At 44.4% G+C, this 26,852-nt stretch overlaps 6 non-coding genes and 7 pseudogenes across 6 annotated transcripts; all 13 read right to left on the reverse strand.

The window, feature by feature from the left end:
* Positions 1-439: 439 nt before the first annotated feature.
* LOC149930984 (U2 spliceosomal RNA) lies at positions 440-627 on the reverse strand. Its single transcript, XR_016476547.1, has one exon. It is a non-coding gene; the product is annotated as a U2 spliceosomal RNA (small nuclear RNA).
* A 1,487-nt stretch (positions 628-2,114) lies between these two features.
* Positions 2,115-2,253, reverse strand: LOC149930985 (U2 spliceosomal RNA; annotated as a pseudogene).
* Positions 2,254-3,327: 1,074 nt separating this feature from the next.
* LOC149930986 (U2 spliceosomal RNA) lies at positions 3,328-3,520 on the reverse strand. The gene has a single exon (XR_016476525.1). It is a non-coding gene; the product is annotated as a U2 spliceosomal RNA (small nuclear RNA).
* Positions 3,521-5,068: 1,548 nt separating this feature from the next.
* Positions 5,069-5,225, reverse strand: LOC149930987 (U2 spliceosomal RNA; annotated as a pseudogene).
* A 1,043-nt stretch (positions 5,226-6,268) lies between these two features.
* LOC149930988 (U2 spliceosomal RNA) lies at positions 6,269-6,455 on the reverse strand. The gene has a single exon (XR_016476444.1). It is a non-coding gene; the product is annotated as a U2 spliceosomal RNA (small nuclear RNA).
* A 4,836-nt stretch (positions 6,456-11,291) lies between these two features.
* On the reverse strand, positions 11,292-11,448 carry LOC149930989 (U2 spliceosomal RNA; annotated as a pseudogene).
* Positions 11,449-12,553: 1,105 nt separating this feature from the next.
* On the reverse strand, positions 12,554-12,745 carry LOC149930990 (U2 spliceosomal RNA). The gene has a single exon (XR_016476157.1). It is a non-coding gene; the product is annotated as a U2 spliceosomal RNA (small nuclear RNA).
* A 5,564-nt stretch (positions 12,746-18,309) lies between these two features.
* On the reverse strand, positions 18,310-18,466 carry LOC149930991 (U2 spliceosomal RNA; annotated as a pseudogene).
* Positions 18,467-19,543: 1,077 nt separating this feature from the next.
* LOC149930992 (U2 spliceosomal RNA) lies at positions 19,544-19,734 on the reverse strand. The gene has a single exon (XR_016476464.1). It is a non-coding gene; the product is annotated as a U2 spliceosomal RNA (small nuclear RNA).
* Positions 19,735-21,260: 1,526 nt separating this feature from the next.
* Positions 21,261-21,404, reverse strand: LOC149930993 (U2 spliceosomal RNA; annotated as a pseudogene).
* A 1,101-nt stretch (positions 21,405-22,505) lies between these two features.
* Positions 22,506-22,696, reverse strand: LOC149930994 (U2 spliceosomal RNA). Its single transcript, XR_016476493.1, has one exon. It is a non-coding gene; the product is annotated as a U2 spliceosomal RNA (small nuclear RNA).
* A 1,799-nt stretch (positions 22,697-24,495) lies between these two features.
* Positions 24,496-24,636, reverse strand: LOC149930995 (U2 spliceosomal RNA; annotated as a pseudogene).
* A 1,057-nt stretch (positions 24,637-25,693) lies between these two features.
* LOC149930996 (U2 spliceosomal RNA) lies at positions 25,694-25,874 on the reverse strand (annotated as a pseudogene).
* Positions 25,875-26,852: the final 978 nt, after the last annotated feature.

The following is a 26,852-nucleotide window of genomic DNA, read 5'->3' on the forward strand; positions in this document are numbered from 1 at the left end:
GCGCCCCGGCATCGGCAACACAAAAACTCGTTTTTTCCAAACCATCCCGCTTTTAACAGTCCCCTATTTCTACAGCGATAGTACCGCAATCCTCGCTAGGTAACTCGATGTAAATAACTTATATGGTGTCCGTTTCGAGAACGGAGTTACCATGGTTTGGGAGGGGGCAATTTTTTTAAAGGGGAAGACGTGTTGCCAACGCGAATGTCGAAAAGCGGCCGGCTGTGAACTCATAACCATGTCTCCTGTTAGTAACGAAAGTGACTTAAAAAAATCATACCGTTGGTAACGTACGACAATTAAGGTAAAAAATTACAAAACAAATCCGTCCGAATCTTCAAAATGATCTACTAGCCAATGACGACTTTCCCTCTTATGACATCAGGAATATATATATATATATATATATAAAAATGGTGTTTGATTTTAGATTCATTGAGCGAGGTGGGCCGATCCTGGAAGAACTGCAATACCAGGCCAACCCGTGGCGGAGGTGGAGCAAGCTCCGACCTCTCCGCCGCCGTCCAAAAATAAGTTTAATATCTTGGGCCCCGATGGGCCCGTATCAGATATTAAGCTGATAAGAACAGATACTGAATTTGTTTATTAATGTTTCAGTAAAAGTTTTCATTTTTACATTTTCGTCATTATTTTGTTCGCGTGTTAGAATTATTTTAAATTACCGCGAACAATCGTTAAAAAAATAAAAGGAACATTGAATAAAAATCGATTCATAAAAAGATATGTTAAAATTTAAAAATTAAATTTTAAAACATATTTTTTCCTTTTTTCGTTTCTTTCTGCGGAGTGATGCTGCGTCGTCGTTTTTGAATATTTTTTAGGAGTTCGCTGATGTTGTCGAGGAGTTGCTCTGCTTGTTGGTTGAGGGGAACGATACGTGTGAATGCTCTGGATTGGATTTTTTCGAAGAGGGTTTGGAGTTCGGATTTGGTTAGCTGCTTGAGGTCCGGCGTTTGCCCATACATCCAGGTTGACGGATCATATCTGGGACTGGTTTTGGAGCTGCTGTTGTTATTGCTGTGGTCGGATTTGTTGGTTTCAGGTTCACTTTCTGGTTCTGCTTCAATGTTATCGTGATGTGGCGGAGATTTTAAAGCGTCGGCGAAGGAACAGATTTTGGCTGGAGGTTCTACGGTCTTTGGGGAAGGTGTTGTCAAGTAAAAGCTGTCGTTAGAGGTTCTGGATTCGTTGGATTGGGTAAGTATTTCAGGTATGCGTGATGATTTTTCTTGCAGATTTTCTTCTCGAGAGGTGGCGTTGGTAGGTATCACCCCCAAAGGGGTAGGTGTCGAATTACTGGATTCTGGGGTTACTTCTCCGTTGGACTCTGGAGGCTGGCGGGCTTTGTTCCTCTTTTTCGGGCAATCCCGAACCTGATGAGTGTCCTTGTGGCAATAAAAACACATTCTTTGGACACCACGGTATGTGATTTCAATTTGATGTCCACTGATGGTCATCAGGTTCGGGATTGGACCTCTGACTTTAACTTGAAGCCTCCTATTTCCTGTGCGGAGGTCCTTCAAGACTCCTGTTTGATAGGTTTCCCACGTTTCCGACATCACGTCACAGCAGGACCTCAGCGCTTTCCTTAGGATGGCCAACTCCCACCAGCTCGGTGCATTTTTAACAGTGATGTAGTTCATCGGATCGACAACACCCACGACATCGAGTGGTTTGCCATTGACCACGATTCCACTATCTACAGCCTTCTGGAAGCTGGCTGCATCCCTGAATGTGATCAGGGCATCAGATTTGGCCACCATTAGAAATACGGTGATATTCCTCGGGCCAACGTGGTCAAGTAAAGCTGAGGCCAGGTCTTCCACGTTGACACCGTCAAACCGTATTCGGGCTGTGGTGGCTTTAAGGGCTGAAGCTGACGCCGGATCAAGTGCAGGAGCTTGATGGTCCGGAATCTTTGGCAGGAGTGATGGCGTGTCATCACGCTTGGACGTCGGAAGCGTTGGTCGGCTTTGGGATACGCCGGACGGCGATCCCTCGGGCGGCGGATCCAGGCCTACGGCAGACAGGAACAACACGACTGGAACAGGTAGGTAATTCTTTCAGGAACGACAGCAGCAGCACGGCTCGGCACAGGATCAGATCACGCAAGACAGGATAACTCGCCTTAAAGGCGTAGAAACACTTCTCGCCCCTCGACTAAGATCTCCGTATAGTTCTATTAAAAACAGATACTACACTTTGATCTTAGCCAAAAGGCCGAGAAGCGATAACCGGCAAAGGGGGCTTTGGTGGTTGAAAAAGAAAAAGAGTGATATTGAGCATTCATATATTTCATAATTATGTTTAAGCAGATTGATCGTGGCTGGAGATGACAGCGTGTATAACCATCACGTCTGACCAAAGAAGGCAACTTCTTGATTTCAAACAAAAAGATCGACGGCCATCGAGCGTTTTCAGCCGTCGACGGTAATATCACGTGGAATACATTGGTTCTCGACCCATCAACGACGGTAAGCCGCGTCGAGTGGGGTCATTTCTTGGGAGGGAGACCACCGGGGAACACGGCGTGCCGGTGGCTGCTCTCTTCCTCTCTCCCTCTTTTTTTCCATTAACGCGGTATTTGAGTCTTTTTAATAAAATTTGTGTATTTTTAAATATTTTCTTTTACGATGTTTCTAACTAGTTCGCCAAGGCGATAATTTACCTTCGGTTTACTCTGGGTCTTTTTTTTAATAAGTGGCAACATGGAACCGTGCTTAATCGATAATTAGAAAAAGTAAAATCATGATCATACGGAGTTTCCTCCTGCACGCTTACCAGAACAGCTGTAGAGAAGTGTCATGAGATATGGCACTACGAATTGACCGTGGTTGACGCGTAGTACGCGCCCCGGCATCGGCAACACAAAAACTCGTTTTTTCCAAACACATCCCGCTTTTAACAGTCCCCTATTTCTACAGCGATAGTACCGCAATCCTCGCTAGGTAACTCGATGTAAATAACTTATATGGTGTCCGTTTCGAGAACGGAGTTACCATGGTTTGGGAGGGGGCAATTTTTTTAAAGGGGAAGACGTGTTGCCAACGCGAATGTCGAAAAGCGGCCGGCTGTGAACTCATAACCATGTCTCCTGTTAGTAACGAAAGTGACTTAAAAAAATCATACCGTTGGTAACGTACGACAATTAAGGTAAAAAATTACAAAACAAATCCGTCCGAATCTTCAAAATGATCTACTAGCCAATGACGACTTTCCCTCTTATGACGTCAGGAATATATATATATATATATATATATATATATATATATATATAAAAATGGTGTTTGATTTTAGATTCATTGAGCGAGGTGGGCCGATCCTGGAAGAACTGCAATACCAGGCCAACCCGTGGCGGAGGTGGAGCAAGCTCCGACCTCTCCGCCGCCGTCCAAAAATAAGTTTAATATCTTGGGCCCCGATGGGACCCGTATCAGATATTAAGCTGATAAGAACAGATACTGAATTTGTTTATTTGAAATTCTTGTCAAAAATACATTTTTCCGCGGTTAAATTAAAATTAAATTATCGCGGAAAAAAGCAGGTCAAATTTTCAAAAACACTAAAACAATTTTTCTCTTTACAGAGTTGTCACAAAAGGTAAGTTTAACTATGTTTTTTTTTAACAGGTATTTTGTAAAATTCAGGTAAGTACAATTAATTTAAAACTCATTCAGACTTTACTTTTTACAATGTAACTAAAAACAATAAGCATATCGAACAATTTAAGCTATATTTCTAAAAAACGCGAAATATATAAAAAAATTCTTAAAAATCAGTACGTTACGTAGTCATCGTACACCTCGGCACTGGTTTTCGCTTTAACGGCGTCGGCCGTGGTCTTGCTTCCGACGTTAACCCTCTTTTCAGTCCTGGATTTATCCCCCGGAGAGGAACTCTGGCGCCTTTTGTTGATTGTCTTTCTTAAGGCTGTGGCTCGCTTGATCAGGAAAAGCCTCCTGGCCGATGATAAGTCGTTAAATGCGTTGAGTTCCGCTACGTATTTTTCGAAGTCATTGGGCAAAAACTTCTTAAGAAAGTTTTCGTCCTCAACAGTCCATATAAGATCGGTGCAGTGTCTGCTTATTTTGTTGACGGATGGATCGGATGGGTGATGCTCTTGAGCCGTATTGTCATTAGTTTCCAGATTTGGCCGGTCCGGGATCTCCCCCACTTCGTCTCCGACCTTGGTCTCCGGAGCACCGCCATCAGCGTCTTCCCCACTTGGTCCGTCGCTTTCGGGTGGTGACTCCCTATTCGGCTCCCCAGCTGAGAGAGCCTTTCGCCGTTTTTTCGGACAGTCACGCACCTGGTGGCTGTCCTTGCGGCAATAGAAGCACATCCTGTGCACGCCCTCGTACGTGATTTGGATGCGTTGACCTTGGATTGTCATGAGGTTCGGGATGGCGGACTTAAACTTTACGGCCAAGCGTCTCGTGCCGGTCTTGAGACCCTTTAGAGGCCCCTTCTGGAAGGTCTCCCATGTCTCCGATTGGACATCGCAATGGTTACGGAGGGCTGTCTTAAGGATTGACAGGGCCCACCAACTTGGAACTCCTTGAACAGTGATGTGGCGGACAGGGTCTACGATACTCGTGACATCTAGATGACGGTCTCCGACAATGACTCCGGAGTCGACAGCCTTTTGAAAACTTTCAACGTCCTTGAACGTGATTTGCACTTCGGACTTTCCGATTAACTGGAAAACGTCAATGCATTGCTGGCCGATGTGGTTGAGAAGGGCCGAAGCCAGATCATCAACTGGAACATCTTCAAACTTAATTCTCGCCGTATTCTTTTTCAGATCAGCAGCGGACAAGTCAGGCATCTTGGACGAAGCAGCGGGCATGGCTTCCACCACTGCGGACGTCAAGAGACAACGGGAGACGAACCCAGGAACCACCAGAGGGCGATCCCCGAGAGCCGTCGGCGAAGAGACAAGAAACTAGCAGCGACAGGTAAGTAGCAGCCGAACCAGGACCAGGAACAGGAGCAGCAACGGAACCGGAAACAGCAGCGACAGCTTCAGGAGCAGCAACAGGAACAGGAACAGTGACGTCAGGATACCGGCAGGTAAGACAGCATCGCAGGAACCAGCTTGAGAGCTGGGAAAACTCGCTTGACGGCCTTTCGGCCAAGATTTTAGCGAAATAGCTGGAAACAGATACTACACTTTGATCTTAGCCAAAAGGCCGAGAAGCGATAACCGGCAAAGGGGGCTTTGGTGGTTGAAAAAGAAAAAGAGTGATATTGAGCATTCATATATTTCATAATTATGTTTAAGCAGATTGATCGTGGCTGGAGATGACAGCGTGTATAACCATCACGTCTGACCAAAGAAGGCAACTTCTTGATTTCAAACAAAAAGATCGACGGCCATCGAGCGTTTTCAGCCGTCGACGGTAATATCACGTGGAATACATTGGTTCTCGACCCATCAACGACGGTAAGCAGCGTCGAGTGGGGTCATTTCTTGGGAGGGAGACCACCGGGGAACACGGCGTGCCGGTGGCTGCTCTCTTCCTCTCTCCCTCTTTTTTTCCATTAACGCGGTATTTGAGTCTTTTTAATAAAATTTGTGTATTTTTAAATATTTTCTTTTACGATGTTTCTAACTAGTTCGCCAAGGCGATAATTTACCTTCGGTTTACTCTGGGTCTTTTTTTAATAAGTGGCAATATGGAACCGTGCTTAATCGATAATTAGAAAAAGTAAAATCATGATCATACGGAGTTTCCTCCTGCACGCTTACCAGAACAGCTGTAGAGAAGTGTCATGAGATATGGCACTACGAATTGACCGTGGTTGACGCGTAGTACGCGCCCCGGCATCGGCAACACAAAAACTCGTTTTTTCCAAACCATCCCGCTTTTAACAGTCCCCTATTTCTACATCGATAGTACCGCAATCCTCGCTAGGTAACTCGATGTAAATAACTTATATGGTGTCCGTTTCGAGAACGGAGTTACCATGGTTTGGGAGGGGGCAATTTTTTTAAAGGGGAAGACGTGTTGCCAACGCGAATGTCGAAAAGCGGCCGGCTGTGAACTCATAACCATGTCTCCTGTTAGTAACGAAAGTGACTTAAAAAAATCATACCGTTGGTAACGTACGACAATTAAGGTAAAAAATTACAAAACAAATCCGTCCGAATCTTCAAAATGATCTACTAGCCAATGACGACTTTCCCTCTTATGACGTCAGGAATATATATATATATATATATATTTGATTTTAGATTCATTGAGCGAGGTGGGCCGATCCTGGAAGAACTGCAATACCAGGCCAACCCGTGGCGGAGGTGGAGCAAGCTCCGACCTCTCCGCCGCCGTCCAAAAATAAGTTTAATATCTTGGGCCCCGATGGGACCCGTATCAGATATTAAGCTGATAAGAACAGATACTGAATTTGTTTATTATAAATTTCAATAAAATACAGTACCCTGTCAGATAGTTCCTGTTTTTTTTAAATTAGTTTAAATTAAAACAGGTCATTAAATAGATATAAAATTTAAAAAGTATAAAACTAATTAGTTCATAGAGATAAAACAGAGGTAAAGTTTAAAATTAATAAAAACTTCAACGTGAAGATTTCCCTTTTTTGGTTTCTTTGGTGGGAGTGGTACTGCGTGGGCGTTTTTGGTAGTTTTGGATTTCTAGTTTAATTTCGGCAAAGTATTCGGCTATGGACCAGTTAACATTACCGTCCTGGCCATAGGGTACTGTCTTGATGTGTTCGATAAGCATATGTAGTTCTTGTTTGGTTAAATGTTTTATAGGTGGTCTCGTTCCTGGTATCCAGGTCGTAGGATCATATGGAGGTCTGGCTGTTGCGGTGATTTGTTTTGAGGTGGTACCGGAGTCGGAGTTGTTCTTTTTTGGTTCACTGCTTGTTGATTTAGATTGATTTTCAGGTTCATCGGGCTTGTGAGCGGTTTTCAGGGCATCGGAGTATTGGCTGGTTTTGACTGGAGGTTCTGCGTTCGTTTTGGAAGGTTCTGGTGACATCAGCGTCCAGCTCTCTTCAGAGCTTTTGGAGTCGTCGGGTGCGGTAAGTATGGGTAAGTTGCTTGATTGATTTTCTTCTAGGTTATTGGCTCGAGTGGTGGCGTTGGTAAGTGCAGGTGTTGAAGTTCTGGTGGTTTCAGGATCCTCTGGTAATTCGGGTTTTTCAGTTTCTTTTTTCTCGGCTATCTGGTTTTTCTTTTTTTCACAGTCAGAGGCAACGTGCCCCTCCTGTTCGCAAAAGAAGCATTTTTTGGCAACCCCGGTATAATATACCAGGGCCCTGCTACGGCCAAAATAAAGTACGTTAGGAACGGTTTGTTTCATTTTTAATTTTACCACACGATCTCCGTTCTTTATCCCCTTTAATTCTTTATATTCGTCGTGGCGATGAGCTTTGATGTCTCCGTATTGCCGCAGGGTTGTCAGAATGGAATCCCATTGGATCCACGATGGAAGCTGTTTGATGGTCAGCCAGACGCCGTCATCCTCGACGCTGGTGACTTTACAGGTCTTGTTGTTGATGGTTAACTCTCCGTAGGAGACGGCTTGTTGCAGGAAGGCCAGGGTTGTAAAGGTAAGTAAAAAGGATTCTTTACCAACAGGTTGGAGCGTTTCGATTGAATTTGGTCCGATTTTTCGGAGGAAGGTCTGGGCGACTTCAAGGAAGCCGGCGTCGACGTCTAGACGGGCAGTTCTCTTTTTCACCTCTGCAGCCATGATGGCTTTAGAGGGGTCGTCAGGTGAAGGCAAGTCCCAGGAAGGAACAGCGTCGAAGGGTATTGGCAGGAATCAGCCAAGTCAGGATACAGGCGTAGCGACCCGGAACAGCAGCGACAGGTAAGTGTCTGCAGGACCAGGAACAGCAGCGGAATCAGGAACAGCAGAGGAACCGGAAACAGCAGCGGTAGCTTCAGAAGCAGGAACAGGAACAGAGACGTCAGGGTACCGGCAGGTAAGTCAGCATCGCAGGAACAGGCTGAGAAGCGTAAACGTCGCTTAACGGCCTTTCGGCCAAGATTTCAGCGAAATAGCTGGGAACAGATACTGAATTTGTTTATTTGAAAATTCATTGTCAAGTTACAATTGTTCGCGTTATTAAGTTTAAATTAGCGCGAACATTTGTTGTAAACATTTACAAGTTACAAAAAATAGAAAGAATAATTTCCTTAAAATTTTCTGTTTTTTATATAGGCAAAAAGCGCCAAGTTCAAGGTACCGCAAAATAACTAAAAAATTTAGCCGTCAAAAAGTGAGTAGTTACTTTTAAGGGTGAACAGGTAAGTATATTAATTATTTCTTTTTACTTTTTACAGGTCGGGTTTCAGTCAAATTAAACGTTAATAACATTACAGCTACCATGATTATATACAAAAGCCTATTGCTCTTTAACACCTTAAGGTTTAACTAGTATATATAAAAATATTTACACGGACTCTCAGGGTAAGTGATCATACTTTAAAACATATATGAACTTTTCAAAATTATAATTGCTATTTAAACGCAAAAAAGTCTTTAAAAATTAAGACAAGCCAGGATATTAAAAGCATGTAGAGTTAAAAGTAAATAAAACCTACGCTGTAAGAAAGCCGCTAAATGCTAATATTGCACGAATACATTACTAGATTGCTTTAAAAACCATTTATACTAAGAGTATTTGACATATTAGATAAAGAAGTCGAGTACTTAAAAGGTTAATTAAAATATAATTACAGTTTTAAGATTAATCTTGATTTTTCCCTTTCTTAGGGTCACTGGTAGATGGAGAACTCTGGGAACGTTTCTTATGCTTTTGAAGGTAGGTGCGTGCCTCGGCTAATGCATCCTCACGCCATTTAAGGAGTCGTGGTGGCGTTGCAGGCAAGGCTTCTGCACGACGGCAAAAGTCCTGAAGCTCCTGCTCAGACATTTCCCAATATTTCCAAACTTTGTTATAATTAAACCTTTTTTTTTCAGGATTTTTCACCAACGGAGTGGATTCTGGATTATGTTCGTGATGAGATATGGTTTTCACTGCATTGGAATAGCCGTTGGACTGTTCAGTCGTCTCGGATGATATGAGGGAAGACCCTGGTGGAGAAAGGCTCCAGCCATCTCGGCCTTCCTCGAAGCTTCCTGGTCCTGATACTTCATCTTCCATCATTTCTGGGTTATCTTTAGCGGCAGTGATAGCTGCCTCGTTTGCTACGGGTGGCGGTACTGAGTCCCTCAAGTTTTCAGAATCCTCGGGTACAGGGTTCTGACTTTGAATGTCTGGAGTCGCTCCAGCCTTCTTTCTTTTCTTCGGACAATCCCGAACCTGATGACTGTCTTTACGGCAGTAAAAACACATTCGTTGCACACCTTGGTAAACGATTTGAATACGGTGTCCGCTTATGGTCATCAGGCTCGGGATTGGGCTCTTGAGTCTAACTTCAAGGCGCCGGTTCCCGTTCCGCACATCCTTCAACGGGCCCCTCTGGAATTTCTCCCATGATTCAGAAATCACCTCACAGTAATTTTTCAGAGCTGACTTTAAGAATGATAGCTCCCACCAGCAGGGAGCATCTTTCAACGTGATCTGGGTGACTGGATCAGCGACACCCACGATGTCGAGATGTTTGTCCCCGACAATGATACCGGTGTCGATGGCCTTCTGGTAGCAGATAGCGTTTGTAAACGTTATCTGACATTCCGCTTTTCCGAGCATCTGGAACACTTCGATGCTCTTGGGGCCAATGCAGTCGAAAAGGGCTACCGCCAAATCTTCCACATTGACCCCGTCGAATTTTATTCGTGCCGTGGCCTTTTTAGAGGACGAGGACGAGGACTGTGCCGGAGTCGGCACGGACATCACTGGAGGCATGGCAACCCGGACAGCACCCGCCGAAGCGGAGCTCAGGGAGCCCTGGAACGAGGCAGCAAGCAACTGGAAGGCTGGAGCGGCAACTGGAACAGCAACTGGAACGGTAACTGGATCGAGGACGTCTGGCGATGCAGCGTGGCAGGAACAACGAGCAGGTACGTATATTTACCTTTACAGGTATAGACGGTTCCCGGCCTTTGGCTTCGAAGAAAGGAACAGATACTTTTAATTGTTTATTAAAAGATTCGTTTGATTTACATATATACATATATCACAGTAGTTTTGTTCACGTGGTTAGTTAATTAAGTTAACGTGAACAATCGTTATAAGAATTTGCATACCATTTTAAAATCAATTATAAAAAAATGGTTACGGAGTAAATTTAAAAGGAGTTATATAGATCGAGAGGCAAAAGAGTCTTCATCGTTCTAATTGTTCTTCGCTTTCTTGTGAGCTTTGGATGGGGAAGTCGTAGGACGTCTTTTCGGGAAATTCTGTGCGTGAATTTTTCCGTGTCTGATTAGGATTTTCTTCTGGGGTGTAGTGACTTCGGAAAATTTGTTGACTGCGGTGACATACTCATCAAATCGGTCTGGTAAAAATCCTTCCAACCATGTCTGGAAGGTCGGTGTAAAGGTAACGCGCTCTGGTTCTACTTGCGTGGTAACAGTGGTGTGGGTGTCTTCCTCGTCGGAATCTTCAGCGTCCATGGCTGGAGCAGCGTCCTCCTTGGTCTTGGTAGGTTTCGGCCTAATGGTCACTGGGGACATCAACGTCCAGCTCTCTTCGGAGCTTAGCGAGTCATCGGGTGTGGTAAGTATTTTTACGTTACTTTGTTTATTTTTTTCCAGGTCTTCTCGAGTGGTGGTGTTTGTGATAACCACCCCCCCAGGAGTCGGTGTCGAGCGCCGAATTTCTTCAGGTTTCTCAGGTAATGCGTTTTGTTCTCTAGTTGTTTTCTTCTCGGCCATCTGGTTAATTTTTTTACCGCAGTTAGAGGCAACGTGCCCCTCCTGCTCGCAAAAAAAGCACTTTTTTGCCACTCCGGTATAATATACTAGAGCCCTGCTTCGTCCAAAATAAAGTACATTAGGTATTGTTTCGGTCATTTTTATTTTTACCATTCGGTCTCCATTCTTGACTCCCTTTAATTCTCTATATTCATCTGAACGATGGGCCTTTATTTCTCCATATTTCCGCAGGTTGGTTAGTACTGCATCCCATTGGATCCATGATGGTAGGTGCTTAATGGTCAACCAGACGCCGTCATCTTCAACGCTGGTGATTCTACATGTTTGGTTTCCGATAGTTAGCTCTCCATAGCAGCGACAGGTAAGTAGCAGCCGAACCAGGACCAGGAACAGGAGCAGCAACGGAACCGGAAACAGCAGCGACAGCTTCAGGAGCAGCAACAGGAACAGGAACAGTGACGTCAGGATACCGGCAGGTAAGACAGCATCGCAGGAACCAGCTTGAGAGCTGGGAAAACTCGCTTGACGGCCTTTCGGCCAAGATTTTAGCGAAATAGCTGGAAACAGATACTACACTTTGATCTTAGCCAAAAGGCCGAGAAGCGATAACCGGCAAAGGGGGCTTTGGTGGTTGAAAAAGAAAAAGAGTGAGATTGAGCATTCATAAATTTCATAATTATGTTTAAGCAGATTGCTCGTGGTTGGAGATGACAGCGTGTATAACCATCACGTCTGACCAAAGAAGGTAACTTCTTGATTTCAAACAAAAAGATCGACGGCCATCGAGCGTTTTCAGCCGTCAACGGTAATATCACGCGGAATACATTGGTTCTCGACCCATCAACGACGGTAAGCCGCGTCGAGTGGGGTCATTTCTTGGGAGGGAGGGAGACCACCAGGGAACACGGCGTGCCGGTGGCTGATCTCTTCCTCTCTCCCTCTTTTTTTTTCATTAACGGGGTATTTGAGTCTTTCTATTAAAATTTGTGTATTTTTAAATATTTTCTTTTACGCTGTTTCTAACTAGTTCGCCAAGGCGATAATTTATCTTCGGTTTTCTCTGGGTCTTTTTTTAAATAAGTGGCAACATGGAACCGTGCTTAATCGATAATTAGAAAAAGTAAGATCTTGATCATACGGAGTTTCCTCCTGCACGCTTACCAGAACAGCTGTAGAGAAGTGTCATGAGATATGGCACTACGAATTGACCGTGGTTGCCGCGTAGTACGCGCCCCGGCATCAGCAACACAAAAACTCGTTTTTTCCAAACCTTCCCGCTTTTAACAGTCCCCTATTTCTACAGCGATAGTACCGCAATCCTCGCTAGGTAACTCGATGTAAATAACTTATATGGTGTCCGTTTCGAGAACGGAGTTACCATGGTTTGGGAGGGGGTAATTTTTTTAAAGGGGAAGACGTGTTGCCAACGCGAATGTCGAAAAGCGGCCGGCTGTGAACTCCTAATCATGTCTCCTGTTAGTAACGAAAGTGACTTAAAAAAACATACCGTTGGTAACGTACGACAATTAAGGTAAAAAATTACAAAACAAATCCGTCCGAATCTTCAAAATGATCTACTAGCCAATGACGACTTTCCCTCTTATGACGTCAGGAATATATATATATATATATATATATATATATATATATATATATATATATATATATATATATATATATATATATATGGTGTTTGATTTTAGATTCATTGAGCGAGGTGGGCCGATCCTGGAAGAACTGCAATACCAGGCCAACCCGTGGCGGAGGTGGAGCAAGCTCCGACCTCTCCGCCGCCGTCCAAAAATAAGTTTAATATCTTGGGCCCCGATGGGACCCGTATCAGATATTAAGCTGATAAGAACAGATACTACACTTTGATCTTAGCCAAAAGGCCGAGAAGCGATAACCGGCAAAGGGGGCTTTGGTGGTTGGAGTTTGCCGCGCGATAAGTTCTTGCTTGTCTCCCCAAACGAATGAGAAAATCTTCCTGTTGACTGTTGCAATCGTGGCAGGCGAGAAAACCACGAGAGGAACTGGGTAAGTCAATTTTGGCAGGGCAATTTGCTTGATGAGTTGGACGAGGGTGCGGAAACAAAAAGTGTTGTCCGCCCACGCGTCCAAAGAAGTTGAGAATTTCTCAACAAAGCGAGTCTCGTTACTATGGGCTACTCCGTGGGCTGAGAACAGTACACCTAGGATTTTCACTGGTTCTGTGGTTTCCTTTATTGGTAACGTCGCGGGAATCAACTCGAGGGCTTTGCCACCGATTCGAGCAAGTTGGCTCTTGGTGGCGTTTAACTTGCTGCCGGAGACAGCGCAAAAGTCGTCGAGGAGCCATAGCGTACCCCGAACCGAAGCGATGTCCTCCAACATGAAATTGGCGTCGTCCGCGTGAGCGGCATAAATTTGTTGACTAGAGACGGCCGTTCCCGGGCAGTGGAGGCCACGAATGTCCAGACTGTGGCTCGCTGCAAAGAGGAGCGGCTCCAGAGCGAGGCAGAACAGGCTGGGTGATAGGGGACAGCCTTGACGAACGCCCCTTTTGATCTGGAATGGTTCCGACGGATGCGAGTTGATGGTAAGTTGACTAATGTTTTTTTCGTACATATTTTTCAGGATGCTGACGAAACGCTGACCGAAGCCGAAACGCGCGAGAGTCTGCCAGAGAAACTGGTGATTAACGCGGTCGAAGGCTTTTTCGAAGTCTACAGCGAGAAGGAAGCCGCAACGATCCCGCTCGGTGTAATCCACAAGGATATCTCGGAGCATAACAAGGTTAAATAGCGGCTGACGCCCTCTAACCCCGCAAGTCTGGTTAGTGCCAATGATGGTGCCGGTGACTTTGGATGAACGCGAGTCGAGGATCTTAGCGAACAGTTTTCTGTCCGTGTTTATTTTCGTAATAGGCCGCCACGCGGAAGGGGAGGCTTTCTTGTCCGTGTCTTTACAGATTAAGACGACGTGGCCTTCGCGAAATGTTTCTGGGAATGGCTCTCCGTTCAGGAGATCGTTGAAAATGTTAATCAGAATAGGCTTAAGATCAGCCCACATGAACCGATAGAATTCGGCGGGGAGACCGTCTGGTCCAGGAGCCTTGCCGCTTTTCAAGCCGCGCAACGCTTTTGACACCTCGACGTCTGAGATCGCGACTTCTAAAAAGTCTCTATCCAAATCCGAAAGCCTGGGAAGATGTTCGCAGCGGGACTGGAAAAACTGGACGGGATCAGCGGTTGTCTCGATATCATAGAGAGATTGAAAGTACTGGAGGAATACGTCGTGGACTACGTTTTCGTCAGTTGAAACTCCCTTGGCAGTAACAACTTCGCGAATTTCAACATAGTTCATGGGCGCTCGCGTTCGGCGGTAGAATGAAGCCGTGAAGGAATCCTCGTCTTTCAAAGTGTCAGCGAGGGCTCGATCTTGTTTGTCCCGATATTGGGTATTGTACTCCGCGTGGAGGAGATTCAGAATCTCTTCTTTGGCGCTCACGGTCGCGGTCGTTTCGGGAGTCACTCGGGACACTTTTTGAAGGGCCCATAGAAGAAACGCGACTTCTTTCCTACGTTTGGTAGCACGCTCTTTTCCGACGCGACGAAAATACGACGCGACATCTTGTTTCGCGACTTCCCACGCCGAGACGCAATCGACCTTCGCGAGAATTCGACGGAGTTCGACTCTATGGTCTTCGGCGTTGTCGTCAGTCAGAATGGCGGTGTTGAGGCGCCAGGCACTCGGGGCGCGCGATTGGGGCGCCGAAACGAGTAGTGACAAAAGGACGGCGTCATGGTCCGAAATCTGTCGCAAAGGCAAGATTTCGGCCGTTTGGGGAACTAAATTGTTACATTGTGAGACGTAAAAAGTGTCTAAACGAGAGTTCGCGTGGCTAGAATGCCAAGAATACGCTTTGGTCGTTGGATGGAGGTAACGCCAGGAGTCGTAAAGCGTCATATCAGTGATGAGTGTAGCTAGAGTAGAGGCGCTGTGGTCTACATGGTCCACTAAGGGAACATCTCGGTCTAAGTTTGGGTCTAGAACGCAGTTGAAATCTCCTCCAATTATCAAACGGTCGAATTTCCCGCCGAAAAATTCAAATAGTTTAACGAAAAACTCGCGTCTTTGGGCCGGTCGACACGGAGCGTAAACTGACACGAGACGGAACAGCTGATCATGAATGCGCACATTCACGCTTGTAACACGACCCCGGTTGTCACACCTGAAGCCCGTCACGGAATTCGCGAAAACGTCACGAAGCAAAATGGCCGTGCCGCAACTAGAGCGCGAATCGGCACTCGAGTAATAAATCTTATAACCAGGGAATAGCGATCGGATAGCTTGCCAGTTATCAGTGTATAACCAGTGCGTTTCTTGGAGGAAGACAAAGTCAAAGCCGTGGGCACCGACAAAGGCGGCAGTGTCCACAGCCTTGAGTCTGCTTCTCAAACCGTTACAATTAAGTGTGCAAAAATTTAGTTTACAATGGAACATTAGAATTGAAATTAAAATTACTAATAATAAGGCATAGGAAGTTACTAAAGAGAAAAAGTCTAAAATTAGGGTGGTTACTAAAAAAATTAAGCTATTAATGACTAATGAAAAAATAGGCAATTAAGAAAAACTATTAAAATCTTACATCACTTTCCGAATCGCTATCACTCTGGTTTCTCGCTTTCTTAGGCGACGTTTGATTCGCGTTGGACGGTGAGACTTGTTTTAGACGCTTCAGGGGTGTAAACTTGTTGAAGACAGGAAGTGTGGACGGCACAACTTGCTTTTGGTAGGAATGCGTGAGGGCGTTGCTGTACGAGACGATCGGTGTGACCTGCGAAGAAGCCACGAACTCTTCCATGATAGCGTCGAAAAGGTTTAACGCCGGGTCATCTTGTTTGGGCGGCTCCACGTTGACTTCTTCGTTTTGAAGTACATTTTCCTCTGCTATCACATCCTCAGCGTTAACGGTCTCGTTAACCATAGATGTGTTCTCGGCGTGGATTTCCTCTCCGCGCTCTTCGGCTTCGGCTTCGGTCGCTCCCGACGGCGCCTCGTTCTCCCCCGGTTGCGCGTCGTTCTTTTTTTTGCCGCTTCCCCGCTTTTTCTCCGGGCATTGCGCCTTGTTGTGGCCTAAGCCTTTGCAGCCAAAGCATTGTTGGGCTACGCCGGCGTACGTGATCAAATAGTTTTGGCGGCCGAACCGCCAAATATTTGGCACGGGCTTTTTCATCCTGATGCGGATACGCCTATTCCCATTGCGAACCCCTTCTAGTTCTTTATCCTTTTTGGGGTCGTATAATTCGTAATCGTGTTTAGCGATCTCCCCGTATTCTCTCAGCGCAGTTGTAACCGCATCGGGTTGAATCCACGCGGGCATATTTCTAACAGTGATCCAGCGGAAATTTCCATCCGGACCGAGCAATTCAAAATCTTTACCTTTAATATTAAGGCACGGACTCTCCATGAATTTGTCAAAAATAACTTGTGTCAAAAACGTGATCATGAAAACCCCACTTCCAAGTGGCTGAAGGGTTTCGATGGCTTTGCATCCAGCTTGATTATAGACGGCTCGTGCTACATCAACATATTCTGTCGCAGAATCTGCTTCTAGCCGCGCAGTGCGCGATTTTATTTGCGCTGCCATAGTGGCAGACACAAATAGAGTATAAAAAACTGCCCCTAAAGGGGATACGATTACTTAAATAACTTTCTAAAAAGCCGTATTTCAATCGCGAACTAAGAAAAACACGAAACTAGGCTTAGCAGCCGGCGCCGGGAAGACGAAACACGGTAGCCGCCTTGAAAAAGGCAGCTACGAGCGAGACGAGAGATAAACTTACGGAGACGGAGCTCCGTAAACGCGCGTCTGTTCCCTCCGCGGATAAGAACAGATACTGAATTTGTTTATTTGAAATTCTTGTCAAAAATACATTTTTCCGCGGTTAAATTAAAATTAAATTATCGCGGAAAAAAGCAGGTCAAATTTTCAAAAACACTAAAACAATTTTTCTCTTTACAGAGTTGTCACAAAAGGTAAGTTTAACTATGTTTTTTTTTAACAGGTATTTTGTAAAATTCAGGTAAGTACAATTAATTTAAAACTCATTCAGACTTTACTTTTTACAATGTAACTAAAAACAATAAGCATATCGAACAATTTAAGCTATATTTCTAAAAAACGCGAAATATATAAAAAAATTCTTAAAAATCAGTACGTTACGTAGTCATCGTACACCTCGGCACTGGTTTTCGCTTTAACGGCGTCGGCCGTGGTCTTGCTTCCGACGTTAACCCTCTTTTCAGTCCTGGATTTATCCCCCGGAGAGGAACTCTGGCGCCTTTTGTTGGTTGTCTTTCTTAAGGCTGTGGCTCGCTTGATCAGGAAAAGCCTCCTGGCCGATGATAAGTCGTTAAATGCGTTGAGTTCCGCTACGTATTTTTCGAAGTCATTGGGCAAAAACTTCTTAAGAAAGTTTTCGTCCTCAACAGTCCATATAAGATCGGTGCAGTGTCTGCTTATTTTGTTGACGGATGGATCGGATGGGTGATGCTCTTGAGCCGTATTGTCATTAGTTTCCAGATTTGGCCGGTCCGGGATCTCCCCCACTTCGTCTCCGACCTTGGTCTCCGGAGCACCGCCATCAGCGTCTTCCCCACTTGGTCCGTCGCTTTCGGGTGGTGACTCCCTATTCGGCTCCCCAGCTGAGAGAGCCTTTCGCCGTTTTTTCGGACAGTCACGCACCTGGTGGCTGTCCTTGCGGCAATAGAAGCACATCCTGTGCACGCCCTCGTACGTGATTTGGATGCGTTGACCTTGGATTGTCATGAGGTTCGGGATGGCGGACTTAAACTTTACGGCCAAGCGTCTCGTGCCGGTCTTGAGACCCTTTAGAGGCCCCTTCTGGAAGGTCTCCCATGTCTCCGATTGGACATCGCAATGGTTACGGAGGGCTGTCTTAAGGATTGACCGGGCCCACCAACTTGGAACTCCTTGAACAGTGATGTGGCGGACAGGGTCTACGATACTCGTGACATCTAGATGACGGTCTCCGACAATGACTCCGGAGTCGACAGCCTTTTGAAAACTTTCAACGTCCTTGAACGTGATTTGCACTTCGGACTTTCCGATTAACTGGAAAACGTCAATGCATTGCTGGCCGATGTGGTTGAGAAGGGCCGAAGCCAGATCATCAACTGGAACATCTTCAAACTTAATTCTCGCCGTATTCTTTTTCAGATCAGCAGCGGACAAGTCAGGCATCTTGGACGAAGCAGCGGGCATGGCTTCCACCACTGCGGACGTCAAGAGACAACGGGAGACGAACCCAGGAACCACCAGAGGGCGATCCCCGAGAGCCGTCGGCGAAGAGACAAGAAACTAGCAGCGACAGGTAAGTAGCAGCCGAACCAGGACCAGGAACAGGAGCAGCAACGGAACCGGAAACAGCAGCGACAGCTTCAGGAGCAGCAACAGGAACAGGAACAGTGACGTCAGGATACCGGCAGGTAAGACAGCATCGCAGGAACCAGCTTGAGAGCTGGGAAAACTCGCTTGACGGCCTTTCGGCCAAGATTTTAGCGAAATAGCTGGAAACAGATACTACACTTTGATCTTAGCCAAAAGGCCGAGAAGCGATAACCGGCAAAGGGGGCTTTGGTGGTTGAAAAAGAAAAAGAGTGAGATTGAGCATTCATATATTTCATAATTATGTTTAAGCAGATTGCTCGTGGCTGGAGATGACAGCGTGTATAACCATCACGTCTGACCAAAGAAGGCAACTTCTTGATTTCAAACAAAAAGATCGACGGCCATCGAGCGTTTTCAGCCGTCAACGGTAATATCACGTGGAATACATTGGTTCTCGACCTATCAACGACGGTAAGCCGCGTCGAGTGGGGTCATTTCTTGGGAGGGAGACCACCGGGGAACACGGCGTGCCGGTGGCTGCTCTCTTCCTCTCTCCCTCTTTTTTTCCATTAACGCGGTATTTGAGTCTTTTTAATAAAATTTGTGTATTTTTAAATATTTTCTTTTACGCTGTTTCTAACTAGTTCGCCAAGGCGATAATTTATCTTCGGTTTTCTCTGGGTCTTTTTTTTAATAAGTGGCAACATGGAACCGTGCTTAATCGATAATTAGAAAAAGTAAGATCATGATCATACGGAGTTTCCTCCTGCACGCTTACCAGAACAGCTGTAGAGAAGTGTCATGAGATATGGCACTACGAATTGACCGTGGTTGCCGCGTAGTACGCGCCCCGGCATCAGCAACACAAAAACTCGTTTTTTCCAAACCATCCCGCTTTTAACAGTCCCCTTTTTCTACAGCGATAGTTACGCAATCCTCACTAGGTAACTCGATGTAAATAACTTATATGGTGTCCGTTTCGAGAACGGAGTTACCATGATTTGGGAGGGGGTAATTTTTTTAAAGGGGAAGACGTGTTGCCAACGCGAAAGTCGAAAAGCGGCCGGCTGTGAACTCCTAATCATGTCTCCTGTTAGTAACGAAAGTGACTTAAAAAATCATACCGTTGGTAACGTACGACAATTATGGTAAAATTTACAAAACAAATCCGTCCGAATCTTCAAAATGATCTACTAGCCAATGACGACTTTCCCTCTTATGACGTTAGGAATATATATATATATATATATATATATATATATATATATATATATATATATATGGTGTTTGATTTTAGATTCATTGAGCGAGGTGGGCCGATCCTGGAAGAACTGCAATACCAGGCCAACCCGTGGCGGAGGTGGAGCAAGCTCCGACCTCTCCGCCGCCGTCCAAAAATAAGTTTAATATCTTGGGCCCCGATGGGACCCGTATCAGATATTAAGCTGATAAGAACAGATACTGAATTTGTTTATTATTTTTCAATAAAAATACAGTACCCTGTCAGATAGTTTCCTGTTTTTTTAAATTAGTTTAAATTAAAAACAGGTCAATATATAGTTACAAAAATGTAAAAAGTTAAAAACTAATTAGTTCATAGATTTAAAACCGAGGTTAACGTATAAAATTTAAAAATTTTAGTTTTGAGATTTGCCTTTTTTCGTTTTTTTAATTGGAGTCGTGCTGTTACGGCGTTTAGGATAATTTTGGAGGATGGATGTGATGTCGTTTTTTATATAGTCTATTTGCCAGGTGATGTATGGGGTGCGGCTTGGAGGTTCTCGTTTAATGCGTTCTAACAGTATTTGGAGTTCTTGTTTGGTGAGTTTCTTAAAATCTTGTTTATCCCCCAGTTCCCAGGTATTTGGATCCCACCTGGGACCGGTGGCTGTAGTGGTCTCGTCGCTGCTGCTGTCGGATTCGGATTCGGATTGTTCAGGGTCGTTGCTTGTTGTTTCGGGTTTATTTTCAGGTTCATCTGGTTGTGGTGGAGATTTCAAGGCGTCGGCGTATTGGCTTGTTTGGACTGGAGGATCTGGGTTCTTCTTTGATGGTTCGGGTGACGTCATCGTCCAGCTCTCTTCAGAGCTTTTTGATTCATCGGCAGCGGTAAGTATAGGTAAGTTACTTGTTTGATTTTCTTGGTTTACTTTCAGGTTATCGTCTCGAGTGGTGGCGTTGGTGAGTATAGGTGTGGAGTTTCTGGTTATTTCAGGATCTTTGGGTAAGTCGTCGTTGGTTCGGGGTTTTGTCTTCTCGGTCGTCTGGTTATTCTTTTTTGCGTCGCAGGCAGAGGCAATGTGCCCCTCCTGATCACAAAAGAAGCATTTTTTTGAAACACCTGGGTAGTAAACCAGGGCTCGACTGCGGCCAAAATAAAGAACATTAGGTATAGTTTTATTAATTCTGATTTTTACCGCTCTATCTCCATTTTTGATCCCTTTGAGTTCTTTATATTCATCTAGGCGATGGGCCTTAATTTCGCCATACTGTCGTAAGTTTGTCAATATGGCATCCCATTGTATCCATGGTTGCAGATTCTTGATTGTCAACCAGACGCCGTCATCCTCGACGCTGGTGACTTTACAGGTCTTATTGTTGATCGTTAATTCTCCGTAGGAGACTGCTTGTTTCAGGAAGGCCAGGGTTGTGAAGGTAAGTAAGTAAGATTCTTTACCAACAGGTTGAAGCATTTCGATTGAATCGGATCCGAGCTTTCCGAGGAAGGTCTGAGCGATTTCCAAGTAGCCAGCATCGACGTCCAGTCGAGCAGTCCGCTTCTTCACCTCTGCAGCCATGATGGCTTTAGAGGGGTCGTCGGGTGAAGTCAAGTCCCAGGAAGGAACAGCGTCAAGTGAAAATGGCAGGAATCGGCCAAGTCAGGATACAGCGTGGAGACCAGGAACAGCAGCGACAGGTAAGTGTCAGCAGGACCAGGACCAGGAACGGCAGCGGAATCAGGAACAGCAACGGAACCGGACACAGCAGCGGCAGCAGCAGGAGCAGGAACAGGAACAGCAACTACAGGATACCGGCAGGTAAGTCAGCATCGCAGGAACAGGCTGAGAAGCGTATACGTCGCTTAACGGCCTTTCGGCCAAGATTTCAGCGAAATAGCTGGAAACAGATACTACACTTTGATCTTAGCCAAAAGGCCGAGAAGCGATAACCGGCAAAGGGGGCTTTGGTGGTTGAAAAAGAAACAGAGTGATATTGAGCATTCATATATTTCATAATTATGTTTAAGCAGATTGCTCGTGGCTGGAGATGACAGCGTGTATAACCATCACGTCTGACCAAAGAAGGCAACTTCTTGATTTCAAACAAAAAGATCGACGGCCATCGAGCGTTTTCAGCCGTCAACGGTAATATCACGTGGAATACATTGGTTCTCGACCTATCAACGACGGTAAGCCGCGTCGAGTGGGGTCATTTCTTGGGAGGGAGACCACCGGGGAACACGGCGTGCCGGTGGCTGCTCTCTTCCTCTCTCCCTCTTTTTTTCCATTAACGCGGTATTTGAGTCTTTTTAATAAAATTTGTGTATTTTTAAATATTTTCTTTTACGCTGTTTCTAACTAGTTCGCCAAGGCGATAATTTATCTTCGGTTTTCTCTGGGTCTTTTTTTTAATAAGTGGCAACATGGAACCGTGCTTAATCGATAATTAGAAAAAGTAAGATCATGATCATACGGAGTTTCCTCCTGCACGCTTACCAGAACAGCTGTAGAGAAGTGTCATGAGATATGGCACTACGAATTGACCGTGGTTGCCGCGTAGTACGCGCCCCGGCATCAGCAACACAAAAACTCGTTTTTTCCAAACCATCCCGCTTTTAACAGTCCCCTATTTCTACAGCGATAGTTACGCAATCCTCGCTAGGTAACTCGATGTAAATAACTTATATGGTGTCCGTTTCGAGAACGGAGTTACCATGATTTGGGAGGGGGTAATTTTTTTAAAGGGGAAGACGTGTTGCCAACGCGAATGTCGAAAAGCGGCCGGCTGTGAACTCCTAATCATGTCTCCTGTTAGTAACGAAAGTGACTTAAAAAATCATACCGTTGGTAACGTACGACAATTATGGTAAAAGTTACAAAACAAATCCGTCCGAATCTTCAAAATGATCTACTAGCCAATGACGACTTTCCCTCTTATGACGTTAGGAATATATATATATATATATATATATATATATATATATATATATATATATATATATATATATATATATATATATATATGGTGTTTGATTTTAGATTCATTGAGCGAGGTGGGCCGATCCTGGAAGAACTGCAATACCAGGCCAACCCGTGGCGGAGGTGGAGCAAGCTCCGACCTCTCCGCCGCCGTCCAAAAATAAGTTTAATATCTTGGGCCCCGATGGGACCCGTATCAGATATTAAGCTGATAAGAACAGATACTGAATTTGTTTATTTAAATTCGTAGTCAAAAAAATACATTTGTTCGCGTTATTAACTTTTAAATTAGCGCGAACAAAGCTGTATACATTTACAAGTTACAAAATAGAAAGAATAATTTCCTTCAAGGTTTCTGTTTATATAGGCAGAAGCGCCAAGTTAATTGTTTACGGGTAAAGATACCTCAAATGGTGAGTATGTACTTTTTTAGGGGCATACAGGTAAGTATTTTTTTTTTTTTTCATTATTTAACTTTTTTACTTTTTTGTAAACCAAAGCATAATTTTCTTTTAAACATTAGGGTTTAACAGGTATATAGAAATATTTACATGAACTTTTTAGGTAAGCTAACATACATAAGAACCTATATGAACTTTTCAATTAACGCGAAAATTAGTCTTAAAAATTAAGACAAGCCAGAATATTAAAAACATGTAAAGTTAAAAGCAAATAAAACCCAAGCTATAAAATGTCACCATTGATATTGCACGTATTTATTAAACGATTGTTAAAAAACCCTTTATACTAAAAGACTTCAACTTATTAAAAAAGTCAAGGTACTTAAAAGTGACTTAAAATATAATTACAGTCCTAGCATAGATCTTGTTTTTTCCCTTTCTTAGGGTGACTTGTAGATGGAGAACTCGGTGAACGTTTCTTGTGCTTTTGAAGATAGGCGCGTGCCTCGGTTAATGCGTCTTCGCGCCATTTAAGGAGTCGTGGAGGCGTTGCAGGCAAGGCCTCTGCACGACGGCAAAAGTCCTCAAGTTCCTGCTCGGACATTTCCCAATATTTAAAAACTTGTGCATAATTAAATCTTTTTGTTTTTTCAGGTTTTTTCACCGCCGGAGAGGATTCTGGATTGTGTTCTTGATGAGATGCTGTTTTCACTGCATTGGAATAGCCGTTGGCCTTTTCTGGTGTGCCGGAAGACCCTGGCGGAGAGAGGCGCCAGCCATCTTCGCCCTCCTCGAAGCTTCCGGTTCCTGAAGCTTTATCGTCCATTTTTTCCGGGTTATCGTTGGCGGCCTCGTTTGCTTCTGGTGAAGGTGCGGAGTGCCTCAAGTTTTCAGGATCATCGTGTACAGGGTTCTGGCCTTGAAGTATTGTGCTCTCTGGAGTCGTTCCAGCCTTCTTTTTTTTCTTCGGACAATCCCGAACCTGATGACTGTCTTTGCGGCAGTAAAAACACATGCGTTGGACGCCTTGATAAACGAGTTGGATTCGGTGTCCACTGATGGTCATCAGGTTCGGGATTGGACTCTTGATTCGGACTTCAAGACGGCGGTTACCGTTTCGGACATCCTTCAGGGGGCCTTGTTGGAAGGTCTCCCACGTCTCGGATATCACTTCACAATAGCTTTTGAGATTGGCTTTTAGGAACGAGAGATCCCACCAGCTAGGTGCATTTTTAACTGTGACTTGAGTCACCGGATCGGCAATGCCCACGATGTTGAGGTGTTTCTCGCCGATGATTATTCCGGTATCCACCGCTTTCTGGTAGCAGATAAAGTCTTTAAACGTGACTTGGACTTCCGCCTTCCCGATCATTTGGAAGACCGTAATACACTTGGGGCCAATGTGGTCGAAAAGGCCAAGAGCCAAATCTTCTACGGCGACACCGTCGAATTTTATACGTGCAGTGGCCTTCTTTGAGGACATAGAGGAGGACTGCGATGCTGCTGGCAAGGACTGCACGGCAGGCATGGCTACGTTGGTGGTGACCGCCGAAGCGGAGACCGGAACTCAGGAACTGTTGGTTTGTAGCAAGCGGCAACAGGAAAACAGGAACAACCGCCGGAACTGGAACTGGGCTGGAGACAGGAACGGCAGCGACTGACGATTCAGCGTAGCGGAGAGCAGGCAAACTCGGTTAACAGGCGTAAAAACACTTCTCGCCCCCCGACTAAGATCTCGGTATAGCACTATTGAAAACAGATACTACACTTTGATCTTAGCCAAAAGGCCGAGAAGCGATAACCGGCAAAGGGGGCTTTGGTGGTTGAAAAAGAAAAAGAGTGAGATTGAGCATTCATATATTTCATAATTATGTTTAAGCAGATTGCTCGTGGCTGGAGATGACAGCGTGTATAACCATCACGTCTGACCAAAGAAGGCAACTTCTTGATTTCAAACAAAAAGATCGACGGCCATCGAGCGTTTTCAGCCGTCAACGGTAATATCACGTGGAATACATTGGTTCTCGACCTATCAACGACGGTAAGCCGCGTCGAGTGGGGTCATTTCTTGGGAGGGAGACCACCGGGGAACACGGCGTGCCGGTGGCTGCTCTCTTCCTCTCTCCCTCTTTTTTTCCATTAACGCGGTATTTGAGTCTTTTTACTAGTTCGCCAAGGCGATAATTTATCTTCGGTTTTCTCTGGGTCTTTTTTTTAATAAGTGGCAACATGGAACCGTGCTTAATCGATAATTAGAAAAAGTAAGATCATGATCATACGGAGTTTCCTCCTGCACGCTTACCAGAACAGCTGTAGAGAAGTGTCATGAGATATGGCACTACGAATTGACCGTGGTTGCCGCGTAGTACGCGCCCCGGCATCAGCAACACAAAAACTCGTTTTTTCCAAACCATCCCGCTTTTAACAGTCCCCTATTTCTACAGCGATAGTTACGCAATCCTCGCTAGGTAACTCGATGTAAATAACTTATATGGTGTCCGTTTCGAGAACGGAGTTACCATGATTTGGGAGGGGGTAATTTTTTTAAAGGGGAAGACGTGTTGCCAACGCGAATGTCGAAAAGCGGCCGGCTGTGAACTCCTAATCATGTCTCCTGTTAGTAACGAAAGTGACTTAAAAAATCATACCGTTGGTAACGTACGACAATTATGGTAAAATTTACAAAACAAATCCGTCCGAATCTTCAAAATGATCTACTAGCCAATGACGACTTTCCCTCTTATGACGTTAGGAATATATATATATATATATATATATATATATATATATATATATATATATATATATATATATATATATATATATATATATGGTGTTTGATTTTAGATTCATTGAGCGAGGTGGGCCGATCCTGGAAGAACTGCAATACCAGGCCAACCCGTGGCGGAGGTGGAGCAAGCTCCGACCTCTCCGCCGCCGTCCAAAAATAAGTTTAATATCTTGGGCCCCGATGGGACCCGTATCAGATATTAAGCTGATAAGAACAGATACTTTTGATTGTTTATTTATAAACATTGTCAGAGTTACATTGTTCGCGTTATTAAGATTTTAAATTAGCGCGAACAATGACAAAAGCAAAAAATCATAAACAATTTCCTAGTCAAAAACCATGTAAAAAGGGTTTTGTTTTCAGCATTAATAATAAAAACATTCCTCGAGGTAAAAGGTGTCATAAACAGGATTTCAGTTTTTTTAGATAAAAAATGAAAAGTTTAACAAACGTTCAATTTTGTGGATTAAAAGCAAAACATTTAAAAATTCAATTGAGAATCCAGAGAAAATACATTGGCTAGAAATTAACTAAGCGTATTGCATAGTGACTAAAGTTTATAAATTATAGGGTAAGTATATTATTTCGCACAGGTACCAATAGGTTTTTTAAACCGTTTTAAACATACACGTTTTAAAGGCATTCCGAGGTAAGTATATTTCTTTTTTACATTTTGTTATTAATTATTTTTAATTTTCAGGTTGGACATTGAAGGATGCAGTTAATATAATAATATTAACTTATTATTTTGGATTTTCACAACAGGGGTTTGCGGATCGCACCATTTGAGCATGAATGTGATGCGGGGAAAACGACTAAAGTCGGCTCTCGCGCGTCTTAGGAGTTCGTTGCGCACTCTTTCTTGGAGGACGTAGGCAGGAACGGATTTTCCTTCAAACAATTTATTGTTTCTGGCTTTCCACAATTGGAATTTAATTTCAGTTAAAATTAGCGAAAACACGTAGAGTAAAGATAGGGGAACCGGAAGCGGGACGTGGTAGATGACAGATTTAACGGATATAAACGTTATCTTGAAAAAAGTTCGTAGATTGTTCAATAGGAGTTTCGCGTTCTCGCACTGGTACAGCAGATGAACGGTCGTTTCATTGTTTTTACAGAAGGGGCAAACCCTAGTTTTGGCCATATTTCTATTATATAATAGATCTCTGACAGGAAGCACGTCATGGACAACTTTAAACAGGAAATCACGTCTAACCCCTTCAA

Source organism: Leiobunum rupestre, chromosome 9, assembly GCF_980474605.1.
Source record: "Leiobunum rupestre chromosome 9, qqLeiRupe1.1.hap1, whole genome shotgun sequence".
NCBI lineage: Eukaryota > Metazoa > Arthropoda > Arachnida > Opiliones > Sclerosomatidae > Leiobunum > Leiobunum rupestre.